This window comes from Platalea leucorodia (genome assembly GCF_965183815.1).
Source record: "Platalea leucorodia genome assembly, chromosome: 4".
In the NCBI taxonomy this organism is placed as follows: Eukaryota; Metazoa; Chordata; class Aves; order Pelecaniformes; family Threskiornithidae; genus Platalea; species Platalea leucorodia.
In genome coordinates, this window is record NC_138826.1 from 44,050,130 (window position 1) to 44,072,465 (window position 22,336).

The following is a 22,336-nucleotide window of genomic DNA, read 5'->3' on the forward strand; positions in this document are numbered from 1 at the left end:
GCAGCTTTTCATATCAGGGAAAGACCTTACCTTACCACAGGGACTGCTGTTCTAGGGTACATCTCCAAGCCAGCACTTAACTCCGTGGCTTGGTTATGGCTAATGGTGGAGTTTGGGCAGTTGGAAGCTAAGAAGCTGTAAAACCCGGCTGAGATGCTGGTTAGGTACTCTGGCAGTGACCTGAAGGAGTGGTGTCCAAAATGCAAACAAATGCAATGCAATTACATTGGGTAGTTCTGTGGCAAAATGATCTACCCATGGCCTGGCTTGGTGTGACCTAAATTATCAGGTTAGGGGAAGGATTGAAAATAGCACAACATTATCTCCTCAGTATAGCCGACAAAAGGAAAATACAGTCCTAATTAATCACTTCCCACAACAGGTCTCTGTCCACCTCCCCACCCCACCCTCAGCAGTGCACATAGCAGTGGGTAACTGCTATTGCTATTTTTTTTTTTTGTTTTCCCCAGATGGCAGAAAACTGAGGCACAAGGCTTCGCGGTGGCCCGCCAGGCCTGGAGCAAGCATCGGGTGATCCCTGTGTCTCTGACACCTTGCCTTCTCACGCTGAGAAGAGGTGAACGTCTGGCCTGAGGACCACACGCTGGCAATGCCCCCTGCCCAGGCTGCTGCTTGCATTTAGAGAAAGAGCGTGCAGGCCGTGCAGGCCGTGACACTGCCGCTTTCTGTGCCGCAGCCGCAGGCCCGGCCCGGAGCGGGGCAGGAGGCTGCCTGGGCTCCTCACGTACAAGGCCCACAGACCTTCGCTGGGCCGCTGGGAGGGATGCCCCGCCGGGAGGGCAGGGTGGCAGCCGGCCGCTCCCTGTCCCCAAAGGCAGCCGCAGGGAGCCGCCGCGCACCCCTCCGGCGCTCCCGCCTGCTGCGGGAGCTGCCCCCACCCGGGCGCGGCGCGGCGGCGCTCGCGTCCCGTCGGAGCCCGGGGGAACGGACGCCGTTTCAGGCAGGGCGCCAGTCGCCGCGCACCGCGCCGCATAGCTGCGCTCGCCCGAGCAAGCAGCTCCTCGGAGTCAGCTCCATCTCACGCCCCAACAGAAGGCGGTGGAGCCCCGTCCGCAGACCGGCCCCGCGGCTCGGAGCCTGCCCGGGCCCGGTGACGGTGGCCCTGCCGTGAGGGGCAGCCTGGGGCGCAGGGATGGGGCAGGGGGGCGAAGGTGCCCGAGGCCAGCTTTCCGCAGACGGGTCGCTCTGGGAAGCCGGCGCACCCTCCGGCCGCCCGCGGCAGCGGGTTTCTGGGGCAGACCGCGGGGAGGATGAACTCGGGGGCGCGGGCTCCCCCCGGCCCTCCCTGCTCCGCTCTCAGGCGGCCACCGAGGGGCAGCAGACGGCCGCGGCGGCCGCCGAGCGGCGGGGCAGGCGCCGGCCCGGCCCGGCCCCCTTCTCCCGCCCGCCCGCCGCCGGCGGGCCGCTGACCTGCGGCCTCGGAGGTGGCGAGGGCGTTTTTAGAGCCGCCGCCACCTTCGTCGTCGCTGAGTATGTGGCAAGTGAGGTGGGCAGGGGCTGGAAGCAAAGCCGGTGAGGGGACTGGGAGCTGGCGGTGTCCCGCCGGGGGAGAAGGACTGGACAAGGCAGGGGCAGTGAGCTGGGAGGGGTAGGCGTCCTGGTTTCAGCTGGGATGGAGTTCATTTTCTTCCTAGGAGCTGGTAGAGTGCTGTGTTTTGGATTTAGTATGAGAATAATGTGATAACACACTGATGTTTTAGTTGTTGCTAGGTAGAGTTTACACCAGTCAAGGACTTTTCAGCTTCCCATGCTCTGCCGGGTGCACAAGAAGCTGGGAGGGGGCACGGCCGGGACAGCTGACCCAGACTGGCCAAGGGGCTGCTCCATACCGTATGGCGTCATGCCCAGTATATAAAGCTGGGGGAAGAAGAAGGAAGGGGGGGGGACGCTTGGCATGATGGCGTTTGTCTTCCCAAGTATCCGTTACGCGTGATGGAGCCCTGCTTTCCTGGGGATGGCTGAACACCTGCCTGCCGATGGGAAGCAGTGAATGAATTCCTTGCTTTGCTTTGCTTGCGTGCGTGGCTTTTGCTTTACCTTTTAAGCTCTCTCTATCTCAACCCACGAGTTTTCTCACTTTTACTCTTCCGATTCTCTCCCCCATCCCACCAGGAGGGAGTGAGTGAGCGGCTGGGTGGTACTCGGTTGCCGGCTGAGGTTAAACCATGACAGTAGGTTACCCCCCTGACTACTGCAGGGCAAGGTGGTGCCAAGTGAGAGTGGATGCAGAGAGCTCAGAGTGACAGTGGGCTCGCTCTGGGTGCCCCAGCGCCTTTTGGACACAGGGCTGAGATACGCTGGGAGCGTTTGTCCTGCCTCCCTCCTTCCCATCTTTCAATGACAGTCTCCAGGAGATCCCAAGCTGGCAGCTTCCTGAAGGAAAACTACTCCCTGCTTCAGCAACTGAGAAATTCTTCTTGGCCACCGGCTTGCAATGAACACCACAGCAAGGCACCATGGACACAGACCTCCGTAACGGCTGCTCCATACATAGGGTAAGACAGGCTTGAACTGCAGAGGTCTTTTACAAACTTGGGCCTCTCTCCCCACACACAACTCTTTCCAGGCCTCAAAACAAGAGCTGAGTTGCTGCTGAGGGACAGGACAAATGGGGAAACATCATCCAGATGAAGAAGTCCCTCTCCTGGGAAGGGGGAATGCTGTGCATTTTCTCTCATGGCATTCTCCACTGCTATCATGTGAGGAAAATCTTGGGGAATTTAGTGGCGTGAGCTTTCTTCCTTTATTCTCCTCTTGTTTTGTGTATTCATTCATAACAGGATTGGCTCCTGAAGACCATTCCTGAGAGGACAATTTCAGGTACCTTCACAAGACATCCGGAGAGTGTTGTGAACCTGAACAAGATATGCTGTGATATCAGCCGTGACAGCACATAAATCCAGGAAATTCTACTTACTCATTTTGCATCCAAGCTAAAAAGCTTGAAAACATAGCTTCCCCCCCTGCACAATGGTTCTTGTGCCTTTCTGCTCTTCCCCAGCTTGATTTCTCTTCTCCAGGCTCACAGCACTCACCTGCATGTGTGTTTTGGACATGGTTTCTGTTGCTGGCAGCAAGTGCCAGACACAACCTCTATAAACTGGTATTTGCATTGGAAGCTGGGCCTAGCTTAATTGGTGCAAAATGCACATCTTTGCTTGTTTGCACAGGGAGGGACTAGCATCCTTTCTAGGGTGACATGCCAGACTGTAACTGTCTTTTTGCAAAGGAAAGGCTGAACGTGCCACTAGAAATCTTGCAGAGGTGTTGACTCAGCTGTTCTGTTCTCAGTGGCAGCTGAGACTCACTACTCTTTACTTGTGTTTCTTTCAGCATGACAGAGTTACCAGCTCCTCGCTTTGCTGCAGGCCATTCAAATTCTCTGTGGGTGCTGTTTTTGCTACCCGTGCTGCAGGTAAGTGACTCATGCACTAGAGTTTCCACTAGACAGATACCTGTACAATAAAGGCCACGACTGGGGGAAATTTCCTGTGCAAATAAGCCCTTCAGCTAAAATGTGTTCTGAAGATCTTAATCTGTAGGCTGTAAACCACGAGGGAGCGTGGCCTGAGCTCCTGGAGGGCTCATTAGTCTGGGAATCAAGCAGGCTATATGAAATGAGGCCAAACTTCCCCTGCTTTAGGATGATGTTGTTGCTAACAGAGTTCCTGGCAGGGCTGGGACGTATGCCAGAAGCCAGGCTGGCAAAGAATAAAGGCTTCAGCTGAGCTAGGAGAAGGATTTCCTTCTCCTCCACCACCCATCATGCTCTTCTGATCTGTCTTCTCTGCGCGTGGGATGAGTGAGCCTTGTAGCATGGGGTATCCAGCATTTTCTTCCCCTCGCACAGAAAGGATGGAAGCGTGGCATTCCACGAGAGCCTCCTGTGCCTGGCCCATCTCAGGTTTTTCTACTTATTCTTGTTCTCTTTCTTATTTGCTTTTATTTCTCTCATGCATTTTTTCCTGTTCATTTCGTTCTCCAGATAGCCTGCCATTTTAAATTCTCATCTCCCCGTATTTTTTTCCTTCATGACTCTGTATCTCCTTGCTCTGTTTCCTTGCTTCTGTGTGATGTGCAGCAGTCTCTGGCCAGTAACCAAAGCAAACTTCATTTGAAGACGAACATAGCTGCTGATAGAGTTGATTTTGATGCACCCATTGCTTGCACCCATATGACTGTAATTGTAGCTGCCATCAGCTACAACGATGCAGGCACCGTACCAGTGTAGAGCAGACTTCTGCTTTGCTCCCTTCTGCTCTGTTTTCTTTTCATTAATGTTTGTTTGTTTGTTTTTTTCCTTATGGAGAGGGAGAATTCTCTTGTTCTGTTTTATGATTCTCCTTCATTATTTTCCGTTTATATTGTGGGGATAGTTAGGTACTCTCAGCGTGCACGGTATTGGCACCACTGAGGGCACTGTCAAGGGCATCAGTGCTGAGAACTTTCCACCAACCATGCTGCTGTGACAGTCTCTCTGGCATGGTGGCAATCTCTCCAAGCAAACCAGGGGATGGTATCAACCTGGCAGCTTCATCTGCTTTCCAACTCTGCCTCCCAAATCACAGTCAGATTGCATCAGGCTTCTTTGCATGCTCACAGGAGCCAAAGTAACAATAGTTTTTTAATCTTCAACTTCCAGGTGTTTCAATGTTTGCAGATGCTCTTTGTGTCAAAACATGTTGTGTCTTAGAAGAAAGCTCAATACACCTGTCACAGCCCCTGCCTGATGGTAAGGATGACAGGATCCCAGACTGGAGGAGACAAGAGTATCCGTTAGCACCAACAAAGCAGAGGTTCTGTGGCTGTGGCACAGTGAGGTTTAGTTCATGGCCATTCACTGTTGAGGACAGGAGGACTTTCCTACACTATCATGCTGAATATCCATACTATTTTCAGTGTGCCATGGACACTAACCAGCTTAGCAGTCCCTTTGGCCTTGGCAGTGCTCACCCCTTATTTAAAACTCAGAGACTCACCTCAGGGAACTGTGCCCTCCTGCCCCAGTAGCAGCGACAGACAGTAGGGGTGGGGGACAGCAGGAGAAGAAAAGGTAGGAGCTGTACTGGCTACAGCAGCAGAGTCCGATACAGTGCTTAAGAAGAGCCTCCGCCTTCTGAAGATGAAGCTGTCAGGACGTAAATCCCCTGCATGTGCTTAGTCCTAGCTTTTTTTCTCCTCAGTTAAGGACAATCTGTTTCTGAAGCCCTTTGAGTTGGTTTCTATCTTGGAGACACAGCAGTGCATGCAGGAATGCGGGCTGAGCTGGCCAGGATTCTTTGGCTTCCATAGGGAAAGGTTGCTTGGACAGAACCAAAAGGTTTCTGTGAAAAGTTTTGGTTTTCATTTTTTTTTTTTTTCTTTGGGAAGGGTTCTCTAGGCTGAAAAGAAAGATATTAATTGGGTAGCCATTCCTAGGTGAGACTCAGGTTCACACCCCTTTTTAAACCTGGCTCTGTGGCATCCCAGCTGCATGCCACAGGCTATCAGCTGTTTCAGAGGACAGCACAGTGTGTGGGTGAGAAGCCAGTGAAACTGGGAGGGAAGGGAAGGAGGGACCCTGTTTGTGTTGTGAGTCATAACAAAGACATCTCATCAGGGTGATGCTTTTCAGGAAACAGAATTGCTGATTTCTGGCCAGCTGTCTTCAAGCTTGGCTGAAGTCAGTCAGGAAAGGTATTTCTGGGAAAATGGAATTTCCCAAGTTTGTGATGCCTTATTTCATATCACGTTGCAGCTTTCCATTTTGGTTTGCTTGTGTGCCTGCTTATTTTTGGCCAAAATCGATCTGTTCCTTTGCAGAGCTGCTCTCCAAGCTCTTTCACTGCCTCTTGCAGAACTGGATTAGAATTAAACATTAAAAAAAATCTACAGAGAGACCGTTCATGTTGTCCTTCCCAATAACAGAACTGCAAGGGTGGTAACTGGCAGCAGAACAGCAATAACAGACAGCCAGGGATAGTCCTGCTGCAGCCCTATGAACAACTTGTGCTGTAGTAAGTGGAGCTATCCTGCTTCAAACCATCTGCAAAAATATGATGCAAGCCCAATAAAGCAACTTTGACTGTTGTTTTGGGATTTGGACTTGAGCCCATTTCACAACTCACCTGTTCCTTCTCCTTTAGGCATCACTACAAAATCCCAGTATAGACACAGTCTGTTGCTTGAAGTCAAGATAAAGCTGTCCTGGCTCATATTGTATCTTTCTAAGGCTAAAGACCCAGGACAACCTTGTGCCAGAGAGAAGAAAATGAAGTTTTTCTCATTCCCTGTCTCACAGTAGATTTGACCTGAATTGGGATTTTTTTCCCTCGCCCTGGGCTTTTGCCAAAACCCTTGGCCCTACCATCCCCTGCACAGCCACCATGCCCTTAGAGAACCTCCTTATCCCCATCTCGCCTTTCACTCATCTACTACCCACTGCTGAAGCTTGAATTTTCCTTCTGGAGACACACAGATTCAAGAGAGGAGATGGACACAGGGCTGACTTGGGGACAGAGATCAGAGACAAATTCTACTGCCTAGCTACATTGCCTCTGCGATGCTCGTGTATTTGTGTCCGACAAGAGGCCTGCAGACACTGGAGTTGAAGCACAGGGCAGGCAGGGTTTCCCCAGGTGCTGGTGCAGCAAAGGGCTGTCCATGGGCTGGAATGAGATGGGGCATTTTCAGGCTGGGGATAGGAGCAGCGATGGCCCCAGCATGCGGAGGCAGATTCCCCACCGGCTGTGCCTGGTGCAGGCTATCCCACAGGCTATAGCAGGGGCCAATCCTGCCCGGGTCTCCTCAGCTCTGCTGGCCCATCCCTCATACTGCCGTGCCACGGATGTGTAGGCAGCTGCCTGCTGCCTCTGGGGTGGCACGGAGGAAGCTGTGCAGTGCTGAGGGGCGGACTGGCTTCTGTTACCACAAATGTCTCCAAGAAGTTCCTCTGGTAATGGAAGGGCCTTGCAAATGGACAACTAGAGCTGCACAGAGATGTGTTGTATCCCACCCTGGCTTTCTTTGCCTCTGTCTGACTCATGTTCCCTCTTAATGGGAAGAGTTTCCTTGACCAGCTAATTGAGGTGGAGCAACCGAAGGGCAGTGTCACCGTTCAGGGCAGTCTCTTGGCAGTGAGGAGAGAAGTGTCTAGATGGCACATGGATGATGCAGAAAAGAGAGATCTCCTTTAAAGAGTGAGGGAAATCCTTTATGTTATTGCACTGCTCAGGCAGACTTTTCCCATTCCCTTTTTTTTTTCTTCAAACATCAGCTTTCGAAACAGAAGCTATTTCACTGTCTGCTCCCATTGTCATCCAATTCAAACTCTTTGAAAATCATTAGGGCAGCATGTGCCTTATAAAACAAGGAAACAAGCTTAATAACAGGAACCGGTAACTTTCCTGGAGTATTTATTTTGAGCTCTGAATTGTCCCTCCTGTTCTTTGTCCCGGGGGCCTGGACAAATATATAATGTCAGATGAGCGGCTGTGACGCAGGTCTGAGGCTAGAGGGGCTGAGATATAAGGAAAAACTTCAGAACCTGACAGCAAAGGTCAACAGCATCCAAGAAGCTACAGAGAGATGTGCTAGGGAGTGCTGTAGTTTTGTGATACACTGGTTTTGGTGACAATTGTTTCCTATAAAGCTTCTGGCTGGTACAGATTCTCCTATCCTATTCAACTCTGGGAGGTGATAAAGGCTTCTTAATAAGATCCCAAATAGATATGGGGGACAGAAAGGCCCAGCTGTTGGGGGACGAACATCCAATATGTGCATAGGAAACATTCCCTGATACTCTGCAAGCTTTTAAAAGAGGAAAATGAATCACAAAAATGCAGTTATGTTATCGTTTCTATTTCATTGACTAATAAAGAGCAGCATACTGAATGAGATAAATGGAACTAAAACATTATGACTCATATGTCCCATGACTGAGCTGTCAGAACAAGATGTTTTGCATTCCTGGTTGAGTTACCTACCTGCTGATGATCTCTCATCATGTTTTTCATCATGGTATCTAATCTTTCACTGAAATAACAAATATGGCCAGAGTGCTCAAAAGGCAAAATGACTGTGGACACATCAATCAAAGTCATCAGTTTTCTTCTTTTCTTCGTTGGGTGTCTACCAATCTAGTTACCTAACCTGCTTCCTCTATAACCCCATCAGACCCCTGTAATTAATAATACTTATTAATTACCCAGCAGACCCCTGACCATTAATGGCAGACCCAGGCAGTCCTGTTGGTCATCGGTAGATGCTGCAGATTTGTTCTAGCTCAGGTGTGGGCCCACAGCCACATTCTGACAGGGCTCTGCCGACTCCCCCCAGCTGTGATTTTGTGGCAGTATATGCCCTGCATGTGTGAAGCTGGTGCTCCAGGTGGTGCTGAGCGTGGCTCGTGCTGTGCATTGCAAGGATGCACTCCTGTCGCACAGAGCAGATGTTTGGGCAGCTTCCCAGGAAGGGACTGGCTGTTTCTTAGGGCAACCACCATCCCAGGATATGGCCTTAAGTAAAGACTTCCCACTCTGTGATGGGAGGGCTGACGTGTTATCTCAGCAGTGCAGCATGCCATTTTCATCCAGTCCTAGGACACTGCAGCAGCAGGAGGAGGCAGTTCAAGCCCTGGGTGTTTGGAAACTGGAAGCCGTCAACATCCAGCTTTCTGTTGCCAGCTCACTCAGAGAAGGTTAACCTGTGGCTTGACAACACGATGTGAAGCTGTCACAGCACAGCAAAAGCATCTCTTTTCCCAAACTGTGGGAAATCCAGATCAGCATGCCATGTTGCTGTTGCAGTACACAGGAGATGATGAAGCCTGGAGCAGGAAAAGCAATCTCTGGCAGACTGAAAGAGAACCTGACCCAGGAAATGCTATGTTCTTATATCTCAAGCTGTGTTAGTTTTATACCCCTGTGCCATTCACTGATGTTGGTTGCATGATGGGGAGTATGTGACTGAGAATCACAGGTTAAAGAAATTATAGCTGTTGCAATGAGTGTGTGTCCATTCACTATGGGCTTTCAGGGGTCACAGGTATAAGCAATATTGTTTGTGGAGTTAGAGGTGAAGTAATACGTAGGACGGGAAATGGCTTCTGGAGAAGAGATACAGGCATTGCTTAGGGTCAGCCTGTCACATATGGCTTACGTCTTTGGAGGAAGTTGTTGACAGGCACATTCTAGTGAACAGAGCTGCTGCAGTTTAGGAAAGTACCATCCCATGTCTTGACTTTATCTCAGGTGACGTTTACTGCTGTCAGAGCCGGGTCACTGGAATGGAGCATGTAAACAAATGCATACTGCACATTATCCTGTAGGAAACTTTCCCGTCAAATCTCCACTTGGTCCATTGCAAGCTGAGTGTCACCATCGTATCTTAAGAGTGTTCTACGTCTCAATTTGAAATCTCCAAAGAGGCCTATTCCTTAGTAATGTAAGTTTTTCAGTTAGAGGTAGGTGAGTTTATCACAACCTTGAGCTTTATGAATTTCCACCATGAACTTCCATTTGTATTTTTTTATGACAGAAGTAGCATATTTAATATTTCACATGTGTGCATTCCTAGCAGACCTTTTCTGGTAGTATCTGTGATCTTTTCCAGCTTTCGGAAAGTTGCACTGTTGCCACAGATACTTACAATGCATGCACAACCAACCATGTCAAAATGAACACACGGGTCATGCATGTCTTTACATCCTCTTCCAAGCCACACACAAAATTTGCCCATCAGGTTAGGGTGGCGTACATTGGTTAGCCAATAGACCACAGTGCTCACTTGGTCCCTCATGGAGAGAGGCGATTTCTGAGGCAGCCAGCACTCAAGCCAAGAGAGTTTGACAAGCTCATGCCAACACCTGGCACTAGCTCCAGCATCAGCCCTGAAATCACTGAAGCTCCTTGTCCCTCAGAAGAGATGGCTCAGCAATTTTCTTCAGGTACTCCATAAAAAGAGAAATGGAAACCAAAATCCTCATACATGTCAACTCATGGAGTTTGGGGATATCCCACGTAATGGAAAAAAAAACCAAGGCCAGTTCCTGAAGGGCCAAATAGCTCTGTCACTGTACTAGGCCAAAGCTGGCTCTGTGCATCCAAGCAGTGTTGAGCCTGAGGTTGCCTGCCCTCCTGGACCACAGAGTGCTGCTGGCACACAGAGTGTGGCATGGCTCACCCTGAGGCAGAGCTGGTCCCTTCATGGGTCTGTGGGGCGTCACTCGGGTGTCATAGCCCCCTGCTCCCCTGGGCTCCTAGTCTCAGGAACGTGTCTGCAGAGTCTCTGAAGCAATCTCTCTAGGCACATCTGGTCCTTGTTAGCTTAGGCTTGGTGACCTGTGAAAGTGTTTGTAACGTTTCCAGGCCGGAGCAGGCAGTGCTGTGCCTCAGCTCATAAACCCAGCCAGACTCTGCATGGAGCCAGCTAAGCTCCCTGCATCCGCAGTGCAGTTAAGCTGCAGGCAGAATATGAGCTCCCAAGTGACTGGTAATTGCAGCTGCTCTTTGGTGTCACCCTAGGATTGTGACTCTTGCTAGTTTTCTCTTGGCCGTGTTTTCAGAAGGGGTCTGGCAAAGTTGCTGAGCTGCACTGTGTTCTTCTAGCGTAGCAGTTAGGTGAACAGTAGTAACTCTGTGGGACTCGGGACCTCTATCTTTCCTAAATGTCTCCATAGGAAATTAGTATAACAAAACTCAGAAAGACCTTAAGGAAGGGGACTGTGAATTTATTTTACAAATCTCAAAATAAATGGATTTTTCCCCCTGGCACTGTCTTATCCATATACTCACCAGCACCAAGATGTGTGCATCTCAGTGGCCTGGCCAGGATCACTTACGTGCAAGAGAGGTGGTGCAGGGTTCTTACTGGATCTCAGTAAGAAAGGCCTGACGTCAAATGGCTAAATAAAACAGCTGTTTTAATAAGACAGAATAAGAAGAGGAACATAGACAGTGAGTAAATCTAACATCCTTTCAGATGCTGGGCACTCCGCGTTTGCGCAGCGTTGGACAGACCCCGTCTGGATTTCCCCACAGCGCACTGCGCAGCTCCTGTCCGTGGAAGGAAGCTCCCCTTTTTTTGTCATCTGAACTATTACATATTTTCTTAAAGGAGCACAATTCTGTTCCTAAAGGATGTTCGAACTTCCTGCTGCTCGCGTAGATAACGGCAGGGCCAGGCCGGTGGTGCAGTCGCCGGTGCCAAGTGGGAGCTGCCGGCAGGCTCCTCTGTTACAATCCACCCGCTAAGTTTATCCTGCGGCCACGGGCTTTGTGCAGCATGGCACGTCCTGAAGGCCATGCCGCACGTGCAGCACGGCGCAGCGCAGACCTGTGTCTATAAATTACCGATTATCTTAGTAACATACAGTCTTCTCAGTCCCTAAGGCTGAGGCCCAAGAGAGCAGACGTGGCCTGTCTGAGATGACCCGCTCCTCAAACGCCACGTCTTCTGCAAGGCTTCCAATACCCAGTCTGCTCTCTTCCTTCATAGGGGGGACTCTTGACCTTCTGGGTTTGGCAGGGAAGGTGAGTAAGCTTCACTGATACCTTGTGAATGAAGACTCTCATCAGAGGTATTTGTGAGCACTTTGTCCTTCGACAAAGCTCTGACAGCATGGAAATATCTCGCGACGCGTGAGGCTGAACCATTGTGCTTTCCACAGAGCCCAGCTTCGTGTGCTTCGGAGGAAAGGCCTGGGTGCCACACAGAACAGCTACACCACTGGGAGGAGTTTCCTGCACAGAAGAATAAATCTCATTTTTCTGCCTATGGAGCGTTATCATCCCTTTCAAACGTACAAGCAGGCTTCAAAGAGATTGTCCAATTATTACGTTTTTAACCGGAAACATGTATCAGCCCTCACTCCCCAGCAAAGTGGTGAGGAAAGAGTGCTGCTAAGGGCAGGCTTGTAAAGACATGTCATGTGGTAACAACCACAGTCAAACTATTTTTTTCCCTTTCCTCTTACATCACCCGGAGCCAGCGGAGCCTGGGGGTGTGTGCCTTCATCGGCCGCGCGCGGAGCCTCCATCTGCAGGAACAGAAGCAGAAAGGAGGACAGCACCAAAGGAAAAGAGCGGTGCCGGAGGCTTCACGGGGAGAGGAGAAGCCATGTACAAGAAAAAGCTGAGAGGGTAAAAAAAAAAATTGCTGACCCAAAAAAGCTCACCCAGCTTCAGCTCTGTGTTGTCGTTGCTCCAACCCAAGGGGACCCCTGACTTTGTCGCCTCAGGGTGTGCTTTCTGTCTGTGCAAAGTCTTTGTCTTGCTTGGGGAAGGGCGAGGGCGATAACAGGTGCCGCTGTACCCAAGTTGGAGCCCTGGTCCTCGGTGTAACTAAGAGGGGCTGCACCGAAGTCTGAGCCTGTTGGGGAAGTTCCCACCAGCATAAAACTGTCACGGGAGCCATAAAACGGTGGGGAACAAAAGGCGCTGATAAAAAAAAGTGAAAGATGGGAGTGGGTTGGCGAAGGGCTAAGGCAGGAGCTGGCTCACCCCAACACCAGGCAGCAAGAAAATCCAAAAGTGCCTCTTCCCTGCTTGACTGTTTTGAGGTCTTGAAACGGCTGTTGTGCTACAAAATAAACAGGAAGTGTCAGACCAGACATTTTCTGTCCAATAGAGGGAAAAAAAAAAGTTCTAATGCGAAGTTTAGTAAAGAAGTGCATTGGCTAGGCAATGTGTTAGCAATGGAGGAAAAATGCGGATTAAAGAAGTTTTTGACACAGCTATGCTCATACATTTTTAGATGTTATTACTATTATTGTCTTGCAATGAGCAGAATTTTAAATAGTTTCTAATAAAAAGTGTTAGAGGCAGGAAGGAAAATTTATTAAATATCTATAATGGTGCAGTTTATTGCACAAAGTTTTAATAAGAGAGATACTAATTTTAGGTGCTGTTTTCATAAAATTAGTACATTTTAAAATAAACTCATTGCATTCCTGTTCAAGTTATGGATGACTGGACAATAGAAAAGGTATACATAACACCTTTTAAAAGATATCTGTAACCAATCAATACGTTTTCCAGGTTTAATGCATATTTACATAGCAGCTGCAAATTAATGGAAAAGACGATAAAACCTAGGAGACAGTTACGTTGGCTGTCATCCCTCTGCCATTTTCTCTCCTAACTCCTCTAAACATTTTTGGGTGCAATTCTTCTTTCAAATACTCAGTCATTCTTTATGGTTGGTGTATTTCTCTCCAGCTCTTAAGTTCTGAAAGAGTTACAAGTTTACCTTCATGAGACTGATGAACCAAATTTAGGAAGAAAACTAAAAAAGTTTTAGGACTTTTTTTTTATTTGATAACTCTTAATTTTGTCTCATAGCAAGGAACAAGCTATTAAGTGCTTGATTTTTTTGAGTTAGGGTCCATGTGTATGTGTGTACCATACATAACAATGCTGAACAGCAAGGACTGTTTGTGATAGCTATAAAATAAAAAAAATAAACTGACTGCATGGCTTTGGGCAATTTGTCTGTAAACTCACATCTTATTTTAAATATTTTCTTACCTGGTTTGAGGAGAAAGGGGAATAGGTGCTGGGATTTTTTTATAGATTTCATATCGTGGAAATGTTGTATGACGTTTTTAAAATTTCTTGTCTGTCCTTCTGTTAGAGCTGTTTAACTTTACATTAATCCATTATTTAAAAAATAGCAAGTTATAGCTGTAGCAGATATTTATAATACAGACTTTTGTTTATATTGCATTGCGTTGATGACACAATAAATTTCACTTGGCTTAATACATCTTTAAGGTGGCTATATCTTGAAGATTAGTGTATTGCAAGATTATTCTAAAGAAATGGCTTTATGTCCCTGAAAATGGGCACACCCACTGCAATAGCTTATCCAAAGTGCAATATTTTATGGTCAAGACACAGGCAAGAGGGTGCTTAAGACCAGTTTAAGTAGGACCTGGAAATTTTAACTTGTCTGTGTGTTATAATCAGATGGCAACAACTATAGATACCTTTGAACAAATCAGGTCTCTGTAATCTTTCGTAATACTGCTTTCGAAAACCTTAAAGATACCTTTGTAAGAATTAGATGAACTAATTGGGCTTGAGTATTGGGAGTTCAATGTATTTTCTTTGGTGAACTTCAACCACTGTGACTATATAGATATATATGCGTGCACACACACATATATTATGTATATTATGTACATATTATATATTTTATATATACATGTTCCCTAATCATCAAGTTTTAAAGAAATTTAAGCTAATAGGCACTAACTTCCAAGTAACATAATAGAAAAAATACATCTCTTTTAGCACCTCAAATGAGAAAAAGAAATTAAGCCTGTGCTTCACTTTTGTCTCTCTCTGTTGTTTTTTTCTTAACGACATACTAAAGGAATTAAGTATCATAAAAAACAGTTGTTCCTGTACCAGAAATAAACATTTGGTGACATTTACATTTGCTATGTTTGCATAAATTCAATAGAAAGTCTTATAAAGAAATCTGCATGCCTAGTTTCTGTGGTTTATAGTTAACATAGTTTACATGGAGAAAATAAATAGAGATACACTCTGTGGTTTATAAACTGGTTTATGTGCATATGTATTTTAATGTGTAGGAGACTGGGATGAGGAAGGAGGCAGGGTAAGAAGACAAAACCTTCTCACTGACTCAGATAAATGAGATGCCTTTTTACATAGGTGATGAGTCCTGCAGCTAGAGAATGTGTGACAGTTGCTTGATCTGCAAGATTTCATTAGTCCTTAGTTCAGGTAGTGGGTTTTTTTGTTATTGGTGGGTGCTAATCTATAAAGCAATCTACAGGCTTATTGCTTCTCTGTTAAGAGTCTGTCTAGTTGTCTACTAGATTTGTTCTCAATTACTCTAATGTGCAAAAATACGTATCTGAAGTGCATTCTCATATAAATCTCTATATAAAGCAATAATACAAAGGCTACAAAGTACTAATGGTGACTTCATGTATTATTTAGGTATCATGGATAATTACTGATATAAAGGATACATTCATGACCAACACTGGCAGTCTTTGTATAGTTACTTAATTGACGATATTTAGAGATCTGTTCTGAACTGAATAGCTCTGGATCTAAGAGATGGACTGTCTGTCAGAAAATGTCATTCTTGTGAGCTGCATCTTTTTGTATAGAGCTCTTCTTTTTCCTCCTCTCATGTAGGATTGTGCTGACTGTGCTAATCCTTATGAAAATACAAACAGCAAGAGAATCCAATAAGGAGAAATACTCAGCTTCATAACTTATCAGTTGTTTTACCTTCTTTCTTTTATTTTTTTATCTTTTACAAAATTCACAACAGCTCCCTACATCGAAAAGGGCTACATAGGAGCACTGGAAAAATGTCTGACACATAAAAAGATACAGAAAGCTTTTAGAAATGCTCATGCTGATGAGGAAGTGGCCAGCCATAGGGAGGGGTGAGGCGGTGGAAAGTTCTGCATGCAGTTGCAGACAAAGGGAGGATTAAGTGGTTCAGGGTTTGGTGCCTTTACCCTGCTGTGGTGCCTACCTCTCCATTTTCCTTGCATTGCTCTCTCATGTTTTGCCCTTCTCAGTTCTCTCGTTTCCTCCACCCTCCCCCTTTTGTGTGTACTGGAGAACTACTGAAAATGAAGTTGTAACCAGTGATTCCTTGAAGTTTCTTTTCTGTTTCAGCATGTATATATCTAGGAAGGCATTAAAGGATCATTTTGACCCCAGGAAGTCTCCATGGAACACATATCTACTATGCAAACTGCAGTGGGGTAAGAACGGCACACCTTGGATACACTGGGTCAGAAATGACCCTAACCATTACCATGCTGAAGTCTACTTCCTGCAGAAGATCTTTAAAATGAGAAGATCCAATAATTATGTCAACTGTTCCATCACCTGGTACTTGTGCGAAATGCTGCTATGAAATACTGGATTTCTTAAATAAGCACTCAAATGTGAACATAGATATATATATAGCAAAGCTTTATAACATAAAAAGTGAAGAAAACTGCCAAGGTCTGAGGAACCTTGTGAGCCTGGCGAAAGTAACCATTGCTGTCATGGAAATTGAAGGCAAGGTTTCCTGTGCTTTGTGGGCCTGGGAAGGGGTGAACTGGTGAACTTTGTGCATGGGTGAATCTGGCATGGGCTTGCTTCTGTGCCCAGTGTCCTGTCCAGCTTCTTTGGGGGCACATCCATTACCTTTCAGTGACGAGTGTTGCATCCAAAAAAAGATGTTCAAATATTGCAGGAGAAGGAAGACAGGGTTCTAAGCAACCAGACCTGTATGAAAATTCTCACTTGTTTAGAGACACCATCTTTCTGTCATTCCTGAGAGAGTAGGAGATAGGGTGCTTCTCTCTTGTCTTAGGGGACTAAATGCAGCTGCTGGGATAAGGCTGGCTGAAGGGGCCCTGTGTCATGGGCACAAGGAAGAGGTTAAAAAGTCTTGTTCCCTGAGCTTGTCTGGTATCTGAATAAACTCAGGTTAGTCATCTTGCTTCCATTTCTCCAGACTATATTTACTGTTGGAAAACATTTATCCAAGGAGAAGTTGATGCTGGTTCCTGGACTGAGGGCTTTCAATCAGAGATAACTAAGAATCGTTTGAAGCTCAAGGAAATCTTAGAGGTTAGTAGACTCTGAGGGACAGGGGGAACCATATGAAATAATTTGCAGTCTGGGGTCACTGAGCTGTAAAGAACACGAAAGAAGCTGTTCATATCTAGTTGGAATTTAGAGAGTGCTGCAGCATGCTTTTGGAAAAAGTAATATAGTAAAATCATAGGAACTATCCTGTCCCATGGGAGAGAAGCAATGTGGATTTTCTTCCATCATATTACGAAGCAAAGGCTAAGAGTGCAGCTTTTCTCCTTCAGGCTCCAGACTGGGAAATCTCTTGATTATCAGCTGAAACTCCAGTCTCGTCCCAGAAATCCTCCACCAGATTCCTTTCTAATCTGGGTCTGAGCATGGGTTTCTGTTCACCAGATGATGCTACTCAGCCACTTTCTGTCAATATCTGCAGTGGTCTGACTCCCACCTCCCAGTCACTGGGTCCCTATACTTCATTAAAGTCCCTTCCAGATTTGATTCAGGAACTTCCCTGACTGGTCCGAAGGGTACAGTTTCTGTGAGATGAGAAAAGCTGTTCAAAAGAGAATGTCTGTCCGCTGAGAAAATCCAACCTTTGTTTTTGTTTTGTTCCAGCCTTTCTGAAAGCCAGGAGAGAGAAGAGAGAGTGTGTTCACCAACAGTGCTGAAAGTTTGTGCCCCTGGAGACAAGAGACCCTGCTTGAATGAAGAGGTCCACATCCATGGCCTGGAAGGACTGTGTACAAAAAAAAAATAAGCAGCAAAACTGATATAAGTTCTGCAGCATTTTGATTTGAATGTATTAGAGTTTTCTGACAAACGCTATTTTTAGTGAAACAGAGTGAAAGAAATCTATGGCTAAGTAGGTCATTGAACATCTGGGAAATCCATTTTACATGGCATCTGTGGAAAAGAAATAGTCTGGGCTATTACAAGTAATAGACTTCTGCTATGTCCATTTCAAATCACAGCACGTCCAAAGTGCAATTGTTAAAGGATCTAAATGTCATATTTTTATTTTCATTTCAAGATCTTCCATTCATAGAATCATAGAATCATAGAATCATAGAATCATAGAATCATAGAATATCTCAAGTTGGAAGGGACCAATAAGGATCATCGAATCCAACTCCCTGCTCCTCACAGGACTACCTAAAACTAAACCACATGACTAAAAGCGTCGTCCAGATGCTCCTTGAACTCTGACAGGCTTGGTGCCGTGACCACTTCCCTGGGGAGTCTGCTCCAGTGACAGACCTTCCTCTCAGTCAAGAACTTTTTCCTAATGTCCAAACTGAACTTCCCCTGACGCAGCTTCATTCCTTTTCCCCCTGTCCTATCACTGGTCACCAGAGACAGGAGATCAGCACCAGGATTACCCTGTCTCAGGTGGAGAATCTGGCACTTGCTCTTGTTAAATTTCATATGGTTGGTGATTGCTCAGCTCTCAAGTTTATCCAGATCTCTCTGTAAGGCCTCTCAACCATCGAGGGAGTCCACAGCTCCTCCTAGTTTAGTATCATTGGCAAACTTACTTAATGTACATTCGATTCCTGTGTCCAGATCATTTATAGAAACATTAAAGAGCACTGGCCCTAGAATTGAGCCCTGGGGAACCCCACTGGTGACTGGCCGCCAGCCTGATGTAACCCCATTTACTGTAACCCTTTGAGCCCGACCCATCAGCCAATTGCTCACCCAATGTATTATGAACTTGTCTAGCTGTGTGCTGGACATTTTATCCAGAAGGATACTGTGAGAGAGAGTATCAAAAGCTTTGCTAAAATCCAAACCCACCACATCTACTGGCTTCCCTTGGTCAACTAGATGGGTGACCTTGTCATAAAAGGAAATTATGTTGGTTAACCAGGACTTTCCCCTCGTGAACCCATGCTGGCTATGACCAGTGACTGCATTCTCTCTCAAGTGTTTTTCAGTAACACTCAGAATAACCTTGTCTATAATTTTATCAGGCACTGAAGTGAGACTGACAGGCCTGTAATTACCAGGGTCTTCCTTCTTGCCCTTCTTGAAAATTGGAGCAACATTTGCCCAGTTCCAGTTGACTGGGACCTCTCCAGACTCCCAAGACCATTGACAGATAATGGAGAGAGGTCCTGCAATAACATCAGCCAGCTCTTTCAGTACCCTGGGACAAATCCTACCAGGCCTCATAGATTTATGTGCATCCAGCTGGAGCAGCAAGTCTCGAACAAGTTCAGGGTCATCTGGGAGTTTATCATCCCCCAGTCATGGTCTTTCAACCATGGTCTCAGGGCCCATCATTGGTGTTAAAGACAGAGGCAAAGAAGGTATTAAATGTCTCTGCTTTACCTACATCCCTATTTGTGAGGTGACCGCCCTCATCAAGTAACAGACCAATGTTATCTCTGATCCTCTACTAAGAGATTTTACCCACAGAAGATGGCCAGCTGCCTTACTGCTTGTATGTGGAAGTTAACAATCATAAAATGTTGCTAGTGTTCCCCAATTTCTAAAAGCCACCAGTGTCCTGGACAGACAGCTTGTCACTGGGAGTCTTGAGTATACTGGACAGTGCTAAATATCCCCAATGAGAAACTTATGGATGTGGAAATGGAGGCAGGTAGCAGCCAGGATGGGGAATGGTGTCCCAGGCCCAATACTCTGCTAACATTCTTCCTCTGAGGTAGCCCAGTGGTGCACAGGCTGATGGGAAAAGGGTACTTAAAGAGGACTGGTAAATTAGCACGTGAACAGTTGATTAATTCACTGTAACTTACTTCAACTGAGGCATTTTGATGAAAACAGGTTATTTGCTTGACTCTTGAAAAATTAATCTCTGGCAAGAGAAGGTCAGGGTGCCAAAAGGAACATCTCTGGAGACTTGCTGTCCTCTTGGCTAGCCTTGTCTCCTACCTCATGCTACAAGAGGAACAAAAGTGAACCTAAAAACACAGAAAATGCCCCGTCGGGGCAGAAAGCATAGTCCAGACACTGTATCTAGTAGTGGCAGTAGGAGATGCTTTTTAGGGAGAGCAGACAAGCCTGGCCACTATCTGTTGTTCATTATGACCCGGTCACACTACCTCAATACCCACAATGACTGTGGTTGGGAACCCTGCATTGTCCCTTTAATGTCTGTTTATGGGCTTGTTACCATGAATTTCTCAGATCTCTTTTGACCTTGTCCTGCCATCTGTGTCCAGTTTACTTGGGCAGCAGATTCCAGAAGTTCACAGTTTGCCATGTAAATAAGTACTCATCTCTGTTTTAAACTGATCAACTAATCACAATAAGTTCCAGTTCTTGCTATACTAATGTCTCATCATTAATCACTTGTCTGCATTTGAGAGACTGTGCTAGCCTAGAGAATTTTGCACTGGTTCAGTGGGAGCTGTAACATGTAACTGACAGCAGCACTTGATCTTGAAAGAGCAACTTAAAAAAATCCACAGATGCTCCATTCAAGAGAAGCAAATCCTCCATCCACGAAGTGGTGTGACTGTGGAATGATAATTACAGTATCCATGGTCATTGCATTTCAGCAACTCCACTCAGCTGGCTAGAAGGAGTAAGAAAGTATTTTTATCCACAAGCCCATCCTGGAACTGGCCCACTAGATGTATTGGGTGGAAACTCCTTGAAAATCAATGCACATTAGGCTGCACAAAGAACTGTAGGAATGCAGCTGTATGCCTTGCATTATCAAGCTGGGTTGTTTTTGCTCCTCTGTCCAGTTGTTTCCTCCTCTGTACTGTGCAGAGGTACAAGTCCTGCTGCCAGTATTGAGTGCTTGGGATAGAACCTCTCTCCGTTGCCTGTTACTGACACTGCGTTATTTTTGCAAGACGAGGATAAATATTCATTGATTTATACCCATTTTAGTCATTAAACTCTAAAGCTATGATTGGGCCTGATTCTTCTCTCATTTGTATTGCTAATCTTTTAACACAGTCAATAGAATTACTCAGAGTTTTGGACCAGTCTAGCCTAAAGAGAATCTGGCTTATGGAAACTAAGAGATGACAATCTGTAATTCACAAAATGGCAGCACTCCTCAATTAAGTAATGTCCACTTCGGTACATGTGTCCTCTTCTTTAGATATGGGTCTTTACATTTTACAAGTTCAGGAGCTGATGCTTTCAAGCTGGTCTTAAAGAGACAGAGAAAATTGATCACACAAGTTGTTATGGGGGAAGAGAAGCACAGAAAATATGCAACCGCTAAGCTCCATTTATGAAGTGGACCAAGTGTCCTCCCCTCAGTATCTACTGCTGAAGGTCTTTGTAGCTAGTTGTTGGCACAGGCTGCCAATCAAATGATATCACAGTATACCTTCCCAGCAGCTTTGGGGATGGTTCTGTCGCTTGTTGATCCACCGTCCATGCCAAGGCTCATCATGCTTAGCTCTTGTTTATATTGTCCTGTTGGCCTTTGCTTACCACACTCAGCCCCTGTTTGCATTGTAACCAGCTCTTGGCCAAAGCAAGGCTGTGACATTCCTGTGTCACAAGCAAGCAAGAACTCCAAATTGTTTTCACAATAAAAACTGAAGGCAATTATTATGGGCTGTGTTTCTCAAGGCCCTGAGGGCATTAAAAAACCTTAGCTGCCTTGACCACCCTCACTTGCGGCTTCCACTGACATACTGCCCATAGATGGCCCAGGAGCTCCATTTAAGCTCAGTTCTGTGCTGTTAGTCTCTGCCTGAGCTATGGCATAGGTGTGCTGGTCTCCATCTCACACCCGTGCCTATGTCCATGCCCATGGCCAGCCATGGATCCTGTTGGTCTGTTTCCTGACCTGTGAACTGATTTTCTGGGTTGACCTCAGACCTGCCTCATCTCTGTGGACCGCCAAGGTGATCACTGTGTCTGTATATGACCTTGGTTGCCATCACAGGACCTGATCCTGACCTGAGGATTGACTTCCCAGCTTGACCTAGGACCTGCCTCATCCGCATGAACCTGCCTGAAAATCTGGACTCTTGGTCGATCCTGGCTGCTAGCCCTGGGCCTGCCCTACTCTCCTTTTCTGGGTACACTGGGATGGGCCCTGGCTAGCAAGGCTCCTTCCTTGCTGTCTGCTTTATCTTGCTTGACTCGACTCCTCATCCCTTAGGGAGCAGCTGTCCCTTGCAGCACCCTGGCACTGTCTGGCAAGAGCTGATGTGACTTGATCACAGAAAACAGTGGCTCTGGACACCTGGTCAGTTGTCTAGATTCTGCTGATCTATAATACTATGATGAAATTTTTATTTCAAGCTATACTTTTTGAGTCACATTTGCCTAGCAAATCAGTCTGTGGTCAAACAGTAAGCAAGAAGAGACCTCCCATTCAGCTCAGTTCTCCGTGGGTTGTGTGTGTGGGAGAACAAGGAAATGAAATACAGAATGCTGTATCTAATGTAATAGTAAAAAATAACATACCGAATGAGACCTGATAGGCCAAATATTAGTGATACAGCTGAGCAATATTTCTCAATAGTAACTTAGAAATCAGAAGCTGTCTCTCTTGAACTGGCAGAGACAACAGCCAAGTAATGTTACAGAAGAATACTCTTGTTGCTGCCATAGCTGGCTGGAACACTGCCATTTAACCATGTAGTTAAATAACATGCGAGGCTGGGAAAAAGATCTGGGAGCTGAGGGGTGATATTCTGTACTTGGATGTCTTCTTGTTCTCATGTACAGAGAAACAGAAGGGCCTGAATCCAGTCCCAAGTGGCACCTCTGTGCTCGCTGCTAGTCCCCTATGCACTGTGGCC

The 22,336-nt window shown here is 46.4% G+C and overlaps 1 long non-coding RNA gene across 3 annotated transcripts; it reads left to right on the forward strand.

Moving 5' to 3' along the window:
• The first annotated feature begins 2,319 nt into the window (after positions 1 to 2,319).
• LOC309590239 lies at positions 2,320 to 20,475 on the forward strand. 3 transcript variants are annotated; one of them, XR_014228131.1, is made up of 4 exons: positions 2,320 to 2,516; positions 3,355 to 3,436; positions 15,672 to 16,622; positions 17,202 to 20,475. It is a non-coding gene; the product is annotated as an uncharacterized lncRNA (long non-coding RNA). The 3 variants fall into 3 exon arrangements; XR_014228133.1 differs by lacking the exons at positions 2,320 to 2,516; positions 3,355 to 3,436 and adding an exon at positions 11,993 to 12,140 and having other exon boundaries at positions 15,672 to 16,064; positions 16,507 to 16,622; XR_014228132.1 differs by lacking the exons at positions 2,320 to 2,516; positions 3,355 to 3,436 and adding an exon at positions 11,993 to 12,140.
• The last annotated feature ends 1,861 nt before the right edge of the window (positions 20,476 to 22,336 follow it).